Source organism: Pan troglodytes, chromosome 10 (assembly GCF_028858775.2).
Source record: "Pan troglodytes isolate AG18354 chromosome 10, NHGRI_mPanTro3-v2.0_pri, whole genome shotgun sequence".
Taxonomy (NCBI): domain Eukaryota; kingdom Metazoa; phylum Chordata; class Mammalia; order Primates; family Hominidae; genus Pan; species Pan troglodytes.
Genome location: NC_072408.2, coordinates 98,826,988 through 98,842,172, shown reverse-complemented (window position 1 = coordinate 98,842,172; position 15,185 = coordinate 98,826,988). Strand labels below are relative to the sequence as shown.

General features: G+C 35.0%; 1 non-coding gene across 1 annotated transcript in view; it reads left to right on the top strand.

The window, feature by feature from the left end:
- Positions 1 to 15,185, top strand: part of LOC735687 (uncharacterized) — a 157,409-nt gene that overhangs the window by 136,207 nt on the left and 6,017 nt on the right. The window contains exons 2-3 of the transcript XR_010148109.1: positions 11,375 to 11,663; positions 12,641 to 12,800. This is a non-coding gene — a transcript (uncharacterized LOC735687). The remainder of the gene's footprint in view (positions 1 to 11,374; positions 11,664 to 12,640; positions 12,801 to 15,185) is intronic.

The following is a 15,185-nucleotide window of genomic DNA, read 5'->3' as shown; positions in this document are numbered from 1 at the left end:
TTCCCAGATTTCTAGGCAAAGTTTCATCTCATATATGCCCCCACTGCCTCCCACATTCAATTAAGTTGTGCATTCCCTTAGGGCATTGAGAGGGAGACTCAAGAACAAAATTTTAATTCTCAAGTAAGCTGCTCTACCCAGCATATTGTCTTTTTTTTTTCTTTTTAAAGCTTTCCCACTCTCTCAATTCAAAATTTTTAAATATTGGACAATAATTTGCTGTGTGGCTCTGTATATTTTACTTAATCTCTCTGAGCTGTCATTTTATCAACTCGAATTCCATCAAATAATGTTCTTCCTTTAACTCAAAAAAACATTAAACAGTTCGAGTTCTCTAAAGGAAAAGATGTCATAAACCAAAGATGAAACAACTTGTCATTCATTGAAGAAAACTGTCCATAATTTTTTTTTTTTTTTCTTTTGAGACGGAGTCTTGCTCTGTCACCCAGGCTGGAGTGTAGAGGCACGATCTTGGCTCACTGCAAGCTCTGCCTCCCGGGTTCACGCCATTCTCCTGCCTCAGCCTCCCAAGTAGCTGGGACCACAGGCACCCGCCACCATGCCCGGCTAATTTTTTGTAGTTTTAGTAGAGACGGGGTTTCACCGTTTTAGCCAGGATGGTCTCGATCTCCTGACCTTGTGATCTGCCCGCCTCGGCCTCCCAAAGTGCTGGGATTACAGGCATGAGCCACCGCGCCCGGCTTGTCCATAATTTTTTTGTTATGAACCATTTCATTTAGAACCCAACAATGTGTAAATATGTCCAAAGAATAATGTTTCCCCTCATGCATCTTTAAAACTTGAAGCCATTTATAATGTTAAGTAAAATTTGCCATATAATTTTTCATGTGTGTGGATGACATCACAATTTGGCTTCTTCTTGAATTTCTCCTTAAAGTTTTGAAAGACTCCAGGTTCGTCTTTTGCTATTCTTCTTAGCTCTTTTTTGTCCTCCTAAAGTGAAAGGAAAGTTTCATGTCAGAAGAGTGAGGAGATAAAGTTTAAAATTAGATGTCCTTGACCTTGATTCAAAGCTTCCTTAGATAATCAGTGGCGCTTACTGCCACAACTTGGAGAAGAGAAATGAAGCAATAGAGAAGGAGAATTTAGAAGAAAAGGGCTATTAGATATGAATGACAGTTACCTTTACTCACTTTATGAATTGTTGTAGAATTAAAAGTTGTAGAATTAAAATCACTTTTTAAAAATATCATTTTGGTGAGACGGGTAAATATGTGGCAATGAATTATCGTTAAGAGAAAATAATGCAAGGAAAGAGTTTCAGTCAGGCTTTCATTCACACTTTACTGTCCTTGACACTTCCATGGAATATTTCCATGTGTAGAAAACTGATGCTTAGATATTAGAGGTGGAATGAGTACGGAGAGAGAGAGAGAACTAGAATTTATTGATTTTATCACCTGTACTATGTGTTTATGTTATTTCATTTACTGTCTTTAACAGCTCTATGAGGTATATTTACCTACTTTTATTTTAAGCAGACTAGAGCTTGCTATAGTTACTGGTAAATAGAGCCAAAATTAAAACCTGGGGTTTTCAGTCAGGTGCAGTGGCTCATGCCTGTAATCTCAGGAATTTGGGAGGCTGAGGAGGGTGGATCACTTGATCCCAGAAGTGGGATTTTCTTTGAGACCAGCCTGGGCAACATAGTTAGATCTTACTCTACAAAAAAATTAGAAAATTAGCTGTGTGCAGTGGTGCATCCATGTAGTCCCAGCTACTCAGGAGACTGAGGTGGGAGGATTACTTGAGCCTAGGGTGTCAAAGCTGCAGTGAACTGATTGTGCCACTGCACTCCAGCCTGGGGGACAGAGTGAGACCCTGTCTCTGAAGCAAGCAAGCAAACAAACAAACAAGGAAACCCCAAAACCTAGGATTTTCTGACTCAGACATTATACCACACTGATGTCCTATTGTGTAGAAAATACACGTCCTAACCTCAAGCAGTTTATTAATCCAGAAAAGGAATGCAAATCTCTATAAAGGGCAGAGGTGGCAGACCCCACATGTATCCTAAGTACTGTAAAAATAACCTCATCTAAGTGATTTTGAAGGTTTGGCCTCACTGCAGATAGGACACCCACTTTGAATTGCTTTTCCCTGGACAGTAATGCAGAAACAGAGAGAGACTTTTTCGCTAACATGTTTTATTTTTTACCCCCCAGCAGATAATATAACATGTTACAAAGATTTTGATGTTATTCAGAATCAAGCCCTCATATTTAATCTTGATCAGACACAATTTCCACTTGTAAAATAGGGATGATGATGATGATATCTACCTTATGGGGTTACTATAAGATGCCTCTTTAAGGTGCTTGCATCATGTTCAGCTCTCTAAAATGCTAGTTATGATGATTTGCTGCAGCCATTGTTGTTGACATGTGTTTTGATACTTATTGATGCATTTTGGAGACCTTTGGTGGGAGGTCTGGCTGTAACACTAGATAGAACGGCTGCACTTACTGACCAGTGGTGCTGATCAGTCTGATATGTACCTCAAAGTGCTAAGTAATTGGGTGTGGGGATGAGAGAGGCCAGGGTTGGAGAGACACTGGAAAGAAGAAACCAAGTGTTTTACTAAAAGTGCTTTGAACAATCGAGTCAAGGGAATGGCAGGAATCTACAGGGAAAAGTAGAAAAAGGGTGAGAAGGGAGACAAATATTGGCTTCTTTCCAATTAAAGAGTTCTGGGACAATGGTCACAACGTTTGCCTGTTAATGGGGAATTTTCTTCTAAAAGACTAACCTCAAAAACACCAATCGCAAAATGATGGCACATGTTTGCTCTTCCTTATTTCATTCTTTAATGGAATACATTTAAAAAAGAAGTTGTTTCACATAAACCCGATTAACTCTGAAGACAGTCATAACCCATCCAAACCAATCCAAATGAAGGTAAAAGGAATAATCAGCTCTTATTATGCAAAATGGTGCTTAGTTAATTTATTGCACTGCACTAAATAATAAGCTGTTAGGCTCCACATTGCTTTTTCCACATTAGATTAAATAGCTTATTGCTGCTGGAGCTTATTTCATATTGCATACAATTTGGATATATTACATTGGCGTAGATATTAGTCCATTATAAGAGACAGGCATAAGTACTTCATTTATAGGATCTCTCCATTTGGAAAATGGTAAGGAAGAAGAAGAAATGCAAACGAGAGTAATGAACAGAGGGGATTTATGTGCATTGCCTGATGGGTCTGCTGCGGGTGACAGCTGGTTGCCACACATGGGGCCAAGGCACCTTGGAGAAAAGTAACATTTCCAATGGGAAGAAAATCCAAAGAGAGTTTATGTTCTTTTTCAGGGAAGTGTTGACATTTTAATTACTTTCTGTTTTCTTTGGAGCTACATTTGAGAATTGGAAACAAGTTAGAAAAATAAGAATTGGCTTTATTAGAAATAAGATGAATTGACATGCAGGCAGGAATGGGAGAGAGTCCAGGGTTAGCTCTTAACAAACTGAAGTCCCCAGCAGTATCCAGACAGCCAAAAAAATTCAGCCATTGAAAAACTAACCAGAAGAACTACTCAGGGCTTATCATCTCTGAGAGCAGACTGTGCCTCTGAGCAATCTAATCTTTTCCGGCCTTGGGGCCTCTGTACTTCACTGTTTAATTTTTTTGCTTTACACTTTGGTCTTTTGCGAACAAGGGTAAGGCTAAGCAGTACAGGAATGCAAAGCAAAAAGAAAATAATCAGGGAGAATTGGAATGAGTTGGGGAAACTGGGAGGTTTAGAATTATTTAGTTTTGAAGATAATCTGATATTTTTGGTATTTCATAAAAGAAAACTGCCTGTGGAAGTGAGGGGGGAGCCTGAGTAAATGGCTTTGGAAGATAAGATATATTTGCACCTTCTCTACCTGCACCTGGAGTTGCCTGGGACTGAATAAACACTTAGCCAACCCAGTGTGTCTACCAGCACCAGCATATTCCAGGGCTCACAAATCCAAAAATAGTAACTCATTTGAAGATTTAAAACAAAAACAAAAACAAAAAAGCCAAAATCTCCCACCAGCGTCTTTGTGGTGCCTGAAAGGGTGACTCCTGTGGACATAGGTTTTTCTTGTCCCTTGCTCACCCTCCCAGCATTGCTATGCTGTAGGAATAGCGCAAAAACTCCCTAACTTCAGACCAGCCAATTCAGCAATAAGTGGGTCAAACTGAGTCCCCACAAATTATCTAACAGCCACTGTGTGCCATGTGATTTAAATATACTATTTAAAATTTCAGAAAAATCTATAAGGAGATATTATCTCTGCTGTAGATATTGTTATTTCTGTTTAATAAATAAGAAAACAGGCTTTGGTAAGTTAAGTAAATTGCCAAGTTATATATAAACTTTTATTGGAAAAGATTTCAAATATATATAAGAGAAGATGAAATAATGAACTTCCATGCTTATTTCACTAATTCAGGGTCAATTTTGTCAATCACCATCTACTCCCCCCATTATCTTTTACTTATTTTTACTTTTTATTTAAACATTTTAAAAACTGACACATAATAATGTATGGGGTACATAGTGGTGCTGTGATACGTGTAATGCATAGTGATCCTATCAGGGGTAATTAGCATGTTCATCATCTCAAACATTTATCATTTCATTTCACTGGAAACCTTCAATGCCTTTCTTCTAGGTATTTAAAACTATGTAATATGTTATTATTGGCAATTGGCATCCTACAGTGCCACAGAACACTAGAACTTATTCTGTCTACTTAGCTGTACTGTCTTTTAACAAATTTCTCCCTATCCTCCTTCTTCCCCTTTCTCTTCCCAGCCTCTATCATCCTCTATTCTACTTTTTACTTCTATGAGATCAACTTTTTTTTTTTAGCTTCCACATGTGGTGTTTAACTTTCTGTTCCTGGCTAATTTAATTGAAAATAATGTCTTCCAGTTTCATCCATGTTGCCATGAATAAAAAGAGTTCATTCTTTTTAAAGGCTGAATAGTATTCCATTATGTATATATACCACATTTCCTTTCTTTTCTTTTACTTTTTAAGACAAGGTCTTTCCCTATTACCAAGGCTGGAGTGCAGTGGTATGATCATGGCTTTCTGAAGCCTCCAACTTCTGGATTCAAGCAATCTTCCTTCCTCAGCCTCTTGAGTAGCTGGGACTACAGTACGCTGGACCATCATGAGTGGCTAATTTTTTTTCCATCTGTACAGATGGGGTCTTTCTATGCTGCCTAGGCTAGTTTTGAAATCCTAGCCTCATGTAATCCTTCCACCTCAGTCTTCCAAAGTGTTAGGATTATAGGCTTGAGCCACTGAGCCCAGCCTACCACATTCTCTTCATCCGTTCATCTGTTGTTAGACACTTAAATTGATTCCAAATCTTAGCTATTGAGAATGGTGCTGCTGGGGGTGCAGATGTCTCTTTGATACATTGATTTTCTTTCCTTTGGATAATTGCCCAGTAGGGGGATAGCTGGATCAAATGATAGTTCTATTTGTAGATTTTTCAGGAAATTTCATGCATTTCTCTATAGTGGCTATACTAGTTTACATTCCCACCAACAGTGTGTAAGAGTTTCCTTGGTTTTGCAGCTTCACCAGCATTTGTTATTTTTTGTCTTTTTGATAATAGCCGTCTTAATTGGCGTGAGATGATACCTCATTGTGGTTTTGATTTGCATTTCCCTAGTGGTTAGTGATGCTGGGCATTTTTTCATGTATTTTTTGGCCATTTGTTTGTCTTCTTTTGAGAAATGTCTGTTCAGAGCATTTGTCCATTTTAAAATCAGATTTTTTATTTTGCTGTTGAGATGTTTGAGATCCTTGTGTATTCTAGATATTAATACCCTTTGGATGAGTAGTTTGCAAATATTTTCTACTATTCTGTGGGTTATCTTTTCACTCTATTGATTATTTACTTTGCTATTCAGAAGCTTTTTAGTTATAATCCCATTTTGTTTTTGCTTTTGTTGTGTGTGCTTTTGAAGTCTTATTTATAAAATCTTTTCCAGGCTGGGCACAGTGGTTCATGTCCGTAATCCCAGCACTTGAGCCCAGGAGTTTGAGGCCAGCTTGGGCAACATGGTGAAACCTCATCTCTACCAAAAAAAAAAACAAAATTATTTTCCCAGAACAATGTCTTGAAGTGTTTCTCCTATGTCTTCTTCTAGTAGTTTTATAATTTCAGGTCTTACATTTAGGTCTTTGATCCATTTTGAGTTGTTTTTTGTATAGGATGATATGTGGGGGTCTAATTTCATTATCTTCTATATGGGTACCTGGTTTTCCCATCACCATTTGTGGAAGTGACTGTCCTTTCCCCAATGTATGTCCTTGACACCTTTGTCAGGAATCTGATGTTATATGTTGCATATGTCAGGAATCTGATGCAATATGATGTTATATGTTGACTGTAGATATATGGATTAATTTTGGAGCTCTCTATTCTGCTCCACTGGTCTATGTATGTGATTACCATGTTGTTTTAGTTACTACAGCTTTGTAATATATTGTATATTTTAAAGCCTGGTAGTGTAATGTCTCCAGCTTTTTTTTTTTCTTTTTTTCCTCAGGATTGTTTTGGTTGAGGTCTTGCGTGCTTCCATACAATATTTGGGATTGGCTTTTCTATTTTCATGAAGAATGTTATTGGTATTTTGATAGGAATTGTGTTAAATATGTAGATTGTTTTGGGTAGTTTGGTCATTTCAACAATATTAATTCTTCTGATCTGTGAGCGTGGGATGTTTTTCAATTTGTTTGTATTCTCTTCAATTTCTTTCATTAGTGTGTTGCAGTTTTCCTTGTAGAGAATTTTCACCTCCTTGGTTACATTTATTCATAAGTATTTTATTTTATTTTGTAGCTATTGTAGATGGGATTGCCTTCTTGATTTCTAATTCATTGCTGGTGTATAGAAATGCTACTGATTTTCACATATTGATTTTGTATCCTGTAACTTTACTGAATTTGTTTATCAGTTCTAAGAGTTTTTTGGTGGAGTCTAGGTTTTTCTATATATAAGATCATGTCCTGTGAAAACAGGGACAATTTGAATTTCTTCTTTCTAATTTGGATTCCCCTTATTTCTTTCTCTTCCCTAATTATTCTGACTAGGATTTCCAGTACCATATCACAAAAGAGTAGTGAAAATGGGCCTCCTTGTCCTGTTCCAGTTCTTACTTTCAGCTATTCCGCATTCAATATGATGTTAGCCGTGAGTCTGTCACATGTGGTCTTTATTGTTTGGCGGTACCTTCCTTCTATACTTAATTATTGAGAATTTTTATATGAAGGGGTGTTGAGTTTTTTCAAATGTTTTTTCTGCATCTATTGCAATGATCATATGGTTTTTGTCCTTCATTCTGTTGAAAGGATGTATCACTTTTGTTAATTTGCATATGTTGAACCATTCTTGCATTCCTGGGATTAATCCCATTTGATCATGGTATATTATCTTTTTGATCTGTTGTTGGATTCTGTTTACCAGTATTTTGTTGAAGATTTTTATGTCTCTGTTCATCAGGGATATTGGCTCGTAATTTTCATTTTGTGTATGTGTTCCTGTCTGGTTTTGGTATTAGGGTTGTGCTGGTCTCATGAAATGAGTAAGAAAGAACTCCCTTTGCATCAATTTTTTTTGAGAGAATTGGTATTACTTCTTCTGTAAAACTTTGGTAGAATTCAGCAGTGGAGTCATCTAGTCCTGGAGTTTTTGTTGTTGTTGTTGATGGGAGACTTTTGTTTACGTTTTTGAAAAGCCAACATTTTTTGTGGTTGATTTTTAAAATTGTGTTTTCTTAGTCTCAATTTTATTAATTTCCGTTCTGATCTTTATAATTTCCTTCTACTACTTTTAGGTTTGACTTGTCCTTGCTTTTCTAGTTTCTTGAGATGCATCATTAGGTTGTTTATTTGAAATGTTTCTAATTTTTTGAGGTAGGTATTTATTGTTATAAACTTGTCTTAATACTGGTTTTGCTGTGTTGCATAGGTTTTGGGATGTTGTATTTTGATTTTCTTTTGTTTCAAGGAATTTTCTAATTTTATTTTTAATTTCTTCCTTCATTCATTAGTTAAGAGTAGGTTGTTTAATTTCCATGCATTCGTATAGTTTCAAGTGTTGCTCTTGTTACTGATTTCTAGTTGCATTCTATTATGGTCAGATAAGGTACTTGGTATAATTTAATTTTTAAAATTTTTTTGAGACTTGTTTTGAGTCTTAATATATAAGCATTACAGGAGAATTCCATGTGCTGATGAAAAGAATGTGTATTCTGTAGCTGTTGGATGACATGTTTTGTAAATGTCTGTCAGGTCCATCTGGTTTATGGTGCAGTTTAAATCAGATTTTTTTGTTGTTGATTTTCCGTCTAGATGATCTGCTGAATGCTAAGTGGATTGTCGAAGTCCCCAACTATTGTATTGGGATTTCTTTGTTCAGGTCTAATAATATTTTCTTTATATGTCTGGGTGCTCCAGTGTGGGGTGCATATATATTTACAATTGTTTTATTTTCTTGCTGAATTAATTCTTTTATTATTATGTAATGTTCTTGCTTGTCTCTTTTTACAGCTTTTGACTTGAAGTCTATTTTTTCTGATATAAGTACAGCTACTCCTGCTCCCTTTTGGTTTCCATTTACTTGCAACATCTTTTTCTATTCATTCACTTTCAACCTCTGTAACCCTTTACAGTTGAGATGAGTTTCTTGTATGCAGCATATAGTTGGGTTGGGTCTTTTTCCCATTATTTTGAGACAAAGCTCCAAGCATTAATTTCTTTTTACCTATATATCTTTCAGTTTGGGTCTCTAAGAGATAGGGATTCTTTAAAATAAAATACCATTATGACACCTAAAAACATTACAATAATTTCTAATATCAATAAATATGTAGTCAGTATACACGTATCTCCAATTATCTTACCATCTATTTTTTTAACAATCAAATCCAGATCTAAACAAGGTTCATGATTTATTATTATTTGATATATTTCTAGGGTCTCTTTTAACCTGTAGGCTCTATCTTCATCTCTACTTTTTTTTTCTTGGTCCCTTTTTTTTTCTTTTCCTTGGTCTTATTGGAGAAACGAGATTGTTTTAACTGAAGATTTTCTAATAATTTGAATTGTCTTGATTCCATCCCTAATGTGTTCTCAAACATATTCATCATCTTGTACAATGCACTTCTTTTAAATTCACAGTTACGGCTAGAGATCAGATTCTGCTTCCATGGTTTTGGCAAGATTACTTCACAAATAGTGGTATATATTTCCATAAGTGGAAATGTGTATGTGTGAAATGTTAACAACTATTGAGGATTTTTGCCTGGATTAATCAATTCTTTTGCTATTGCAAAGTGGTGATATCTTAATTTTATGATTTTTAAAAATTGACTTTATTTTTTAGAGCAGTTTTAGGTTTGCAGCAAAGTTGAGTGGAAAGTATGTAAAATTCCCATGTACCCCCAGCTCCCACCCATGCATAGCTTCCTTCATTATTGATATTCCTCACTAGAGTGGTAAGCCGTTTACAATTGATGGATGTACACTGACACATTATTATCACCCAAAGTCCATCCTTTCTTTGGGTTCACTCTTGGTGTTATACATTCTATAGGTTTTGACAAATATAAAATAACATGTATCCACTAACGATTCATTCTTCATTTATTGACTAGGGTATTTCTGTAAGGAGAAACTTCTTCCCCTCCCCATTTCCTACTTGTATCTAAAGTAACAAAACCCAGGATAAATGTTTTGTTCTTTACCTCATCTAGCAGTTTGCAGAATAATGAGTTGGTTCTCTCCTCTGAGGTAAACATGAATTGTTGTTTCTGTTAAGATCACTAAGACCTCACATATTTAAACATATTTGAAGTGTTCCAATGCTCTATTATATGTGTATATATAGCTATATATATGTATGTGTACCTACATGCACATATCCATATATGTATACACACATCATATCCTAATAACTTGATTGTAAACTCATAGGTCACCAACATTTATAAACCTACTTTGTTGTCTAGTTTTAAATAAAGTAATCCGTAAGACAATTAAAAATTTAATTTTAGAACAGTATTTTCTATTTAGTAGTTCTCATAAAGACTCCTCTGAGTTTCTGAGGATGGTAGAAAACCTTGCTTTGTTGCTAAAAAAGAGAAGCAGCTCTCTCTCTGTCTCTCTTTACATATATATTATATATATAATATATGTAATGTATTATATATAATAGATATATATGCAATATATAATATATATTATATATATAATATATATTATATGTTATATATAATATATAATATAAATATATATTATATATAATATATATTATATATATTTATATATTATATATGTAATATATAAATATATAATTTATATATAAATATATAAAATATATATTACATATATAATATATAAATATATATAATATATATCTCTTTATATATACACACACACACAAGAACAAGAAGGAAGGAGAGAAAGAAAAGAGGAAGAAAAGAAAAAAAGAGTAAGCAAATGACCAAAAAAAGACAAGTCAATTAATGGGCTATTGCACAATTTGGGAAAATTATTGTAGTTAATTTATTTATATGGTCTTACGTGACATTATTGGAAAGTAGTTAAGCTTGAGTGCTTGAGATTCAGACTACTTGGGTAAAATCTCTAGGTCTGATACTTCCTAGTGGTGTCAGTGTGGGCAAGTTACTTCTCTTTGGCTGATCCTCCTCAATAGTACAACAAGGATACAAAGCAGAGTTTTGTAAGGATAAAGTAAATGAATACATATAAAATGCTTAGATTGTTTATAGGAAATGGTCAATAAATGTTAGTTTATTTTGTTTTCATTGTTGTGATGATGATGATGATGATGTGGTATAGATACGTGGATGGCAAAGTAGTATCTTTCTGGACAGAAAAGAAGAGCTAAAATGATATTTGTTATGTAACTACTATGAGCAGATATTACACTAGCACCTGCTTCATATTATATAATGTATTTTTAATTTTAATTAAATTATCAACATTTTAAATTTGTCAACATTATTTATTATTTATTTTAGCATGGTAGCTTGAATAGGGAAGGGATACAATATACCGTTTCTTAAATTGAGTGGTATTATTAAGTGTATTTGACCTATATCAGGTATTGTTATATCTGCAAAGAACTTATAAGATGAAGCATTATTCTAACATACAGAACTGGCAAAGAATGGAAATTTAAAATTCTATAAGAAAAGCTTAAAATCCCAGCAAAGGTGATCATGTATGAATGTGGATAGTGAGGCACTCATGAATCACATAATTCTAGTATTGCCCATGGTAAATTCATATCAATATTCACCAAAGTATTTTTTCCTCTACACAGGAAAAGAAAGAAATAAAAGCGAAACAATTTCGGAATCACTCCCTATAACCACGGAAATGATTTTAATTACCAATTCATCTGTTGGCAGACTCTTCTGGCAGATGTACCTGCAACTTGGAAAGATAACAAATGAACCAATTCCTTACTCCAGAGTTGACACTGGTAGTGCTTACTGAATTTGCTCTCAAAAAAAGAATCCTGGGCAACAATACATCTGGCACTCTGCTCGAGGAATTTGTCATGTCATTGACATGTTCAGCCTCCATTGTCCACACCACCCTGACAGCAGGTCCTTTATATTTCAAAGAAATTGCAGCCCGAATTAATATAATTAGAATGTAACTGTTATTCACTGCAGAAACTCCTTATTTCCAGAAGTAAAGATCTGATAGCATGTCTGTACTTAAAATCTTTCCCATGATGGCTGGAGGGGAGCAAGCAGATAATAAAATGACAGAATAGATGCTATTTCATGGGCTTTTTAAAGTATTAACTAATGGAAATATAGGGGGAGAAGAAAACTGTTCTACCCTTGGCATGTATAAATGGAAACATCTTTTAACTTTACTAGCCTTTATAGTACTTCTATAAAATATGTTCTGAAAAGTATCTAAACTCAGAGAAATAAATTAAATCAGAAAAATTAGCTATCTCCAAAAAATATGCAATGAAGCATGAAGTAGAGTGGCTAATTCATAGACAGAATTACAGATTTAAGAGATGGTTGAATAACTTTAGTCATTTTTCCCTGCTTCCCTTTGAACAGTTGATGTCACTAACTAAGCAACTGTCACCAAGTTAGTAACTTGAGTGCTGGATTTTTGAATTTTATTCTTTGTTAGCATTCTGTTTCTACAAATACATGATTACTGATATAGTGGAAACTGACATTGGCATTTTTCTTTTGAAAATAAGATTGATTCACATTCTTTTAAATAAGTTAATTTTCTCACTGGGAATGACTCATTTGTGGGGGAACAATGGCCTGGCATATCAATGTGTTGGCTGGTGCTTATGGCCTCTTCTCTGAAGAATATAATGTTTATCCTTGTACATGTTATAGACTGTTTGTGTCCTTCTGAAATTTATATGTTGAAGCCCTAATTCCCAGTGTAATGATATTTGGATATGCAAGCCCTTAGGTAATTAGGTTTAGGAGCCTTGAGGGTGGAGCTCTCATGGTGGAATTAGTGTCCTTATAAGTAGAGGAAAAAAACATCAGAGTGCTCGCTCTCTCCTTCTCTCTCCCCTGTGCCCTGCCTCCAGACCTCTGACTATGTGAAGATACGGTGGGAAGATGACTGTCCACAAGACAGGAAGAGAGCCCTCACCGAGGAACCAAATTGGCCAGTATCTTGATCTTGGATTTCTCAGCCTCAAGAACCATGAGAAATGAATGTCTGTTGTTCAAGCCACCCAGTCTATGGTATTTTGTTATGGCAGCCCCAGCTGACCAAGAGAGTGCATATGAATTTAATGAGCATTGAGAAGAGCTAATGTTTTTCATTTTTTCCCTTAGAAGCATCTATTGATCTTCATTTGAAATTATGTGTCAGAACCTGCAATAATAGAAATAAAGAGAATGGGCTAGGTAATGTAAGAATGTAAGGGCTAAGATTATGTAAGTGAGGGAGAGTTTCGAGAGAGGAATTTCAGTAGCCTTTAAAATTTTAAATAAAATACACTCTATAAACCAAATGCATTAGTTAAGGAGCTGTGGACATCAGTTTCTCCTTATAAAGATTGCATATACCTTTTAGCTACCATCTTGGACAAGTCAGGAATGATTCCTTTCCTCTAGGGTGTCCTGTGGAATATCTACCTTGTCTCCCTCAACATAGAGGAACTATCGACCATTTTCCATTAAATAGCCTAGAATTAGGTGTGTTTCAGAATTACGTTTATATATGTACATGGTGGTTGGATGTGGGTGGATTCGGAAGGACTTCTTAAGATGTCCATGCCTGAATTCCTCCCAGATCCACTAAATCAGAATTGTCAGCCCAAATTACCTAAGTTAAAAACCACTCCATGTGCTTCTGATACATACCAGACTTGACATCCATAGACCAATGTTCTCATTCATTGATACACATATTCAAGTTTACTACCTAGGCAGATCTTTCTATAGGTTATATATGTGAGTTTAAAAATGGGTACATTTAATTTTTATAAATGGAAATCCATGTAAGACATTTTGGGCCAATGGTTTTGAGGAGAGCTCATTAGCATACCAGCTGGGCTACCCCATTCCCTCATTGCACACCTTCCTTCTGCCTTTGCCATAGGTTGCTTAGTTTCTCAGTCTGCCTGTCTGGTCTGAGTTAGAAAGAAAAATGGGCATCTCACAGTTCCTAGCAATTTATTTTGCAAAAGAATGCAGTAGAGATTTCTATTTTAATGTAAAAAAATCCTTTGAGTAAATAGTTTTCCCTCTCTCCAATATATTTTCTTATTATTCTGTATATTTAATAATGGGATTATATGTTATAAACACATGCTTAGACATCCAAATATATGCACAGATGGAAAATATCAAGCTTGCAGGAAAGGTCCATCCCCCAAACACAATTTTAAGGGGTTTTGCCTTTGTTTTCTCTAAGGAATACAAAAGTCAAACTTGAAAAAGGGAGGTTTAGGGAATTCTGTCACTAGTTTCCTAATTTCCACCAAATGCTAATTCTGATGTTGTTTTGATTTTTAGTGGCCTTTAGAGAATTCTTGGGTTTGGGGGTGGGTAGGAAGCGGATTGAGGATGGGGGAGAGTTCCTATCTGATGTCTGACCAATGAATTGTTAGATAAACTAGTCATGTAGAAAACAGCTTGATTTATCTAAGAGAGATAATAGTGACTCCCAGGATCCAGCCTGCCCTGTAACAACCCAGAGGACTTCTTTCCTGAGGTTTACAGAATACACTGATTGGTCAATCAACTAGATGTAGTAAATATGTAAAAATTATATTCCAAAAATTTTGTAAAAATTGTAAAATAAGTACATATTTTTGGAAGAGTATGTGGGGAAAAAGTAACGCAGAGGAAAAAAAAGAAGGGAGAAAATATGGGCCAAGGTGCTGCTTTCAGAATCAGACACATGTGGATTAGATTCCAGTGTTAGTTGTTGTATGCCCTTGGGTAGTTATGTCACATTTCTAAGCCAATGTTGTCATCTGTTAAATGGGAACAATATCTCTCTCACATGGCTATGCTAAGGGTTTGCTAAAGTATTTATTTTACAGTCTGTAAAAGGATTCAGAAAAATGCCTGATATACAGTAGCTGCTAACACAGTACATCTGAGATAATAGTATTACATTGCTGGCAGCAGAGAGTGGTAGCTACTAAGTATATTTTTTTCTGGACATGCAGTCCTGACTTTGAATCCCTTTTGGTTTGAGGCAGAATTACTGCTATTGGCATTTCTAGCACTAAGTCTACATGATATTTTAAAGAATTTGTTGAGAGCTCTTAAATTATTACTATTATTATCAAGAAATAGATTTGTTATGTCTGTTTTCATGATTTATTAACTGAAATTCTGTAATCCTTGCCTTAAGCTTACAAGCGTTCTTAGTTTGATTTTTAAAATACCCTCAGAAACCATTAATGTTCACAAGAAGTAAGAAATCTTTGCAATAATATTTCATTGTATCATCATACTTTTTCTTTCCTGAAAAACCAATGAAGAATGGCAGTTTTATATGTAAAACAGTAGTTAGCCTTTATATGGATGACATTTTCCTAAAAGCCTAGAAAAATTTCACATTTGCAGAAAAATACTCTGTTCCCATATTAAATCTGATTAAAATTCAAA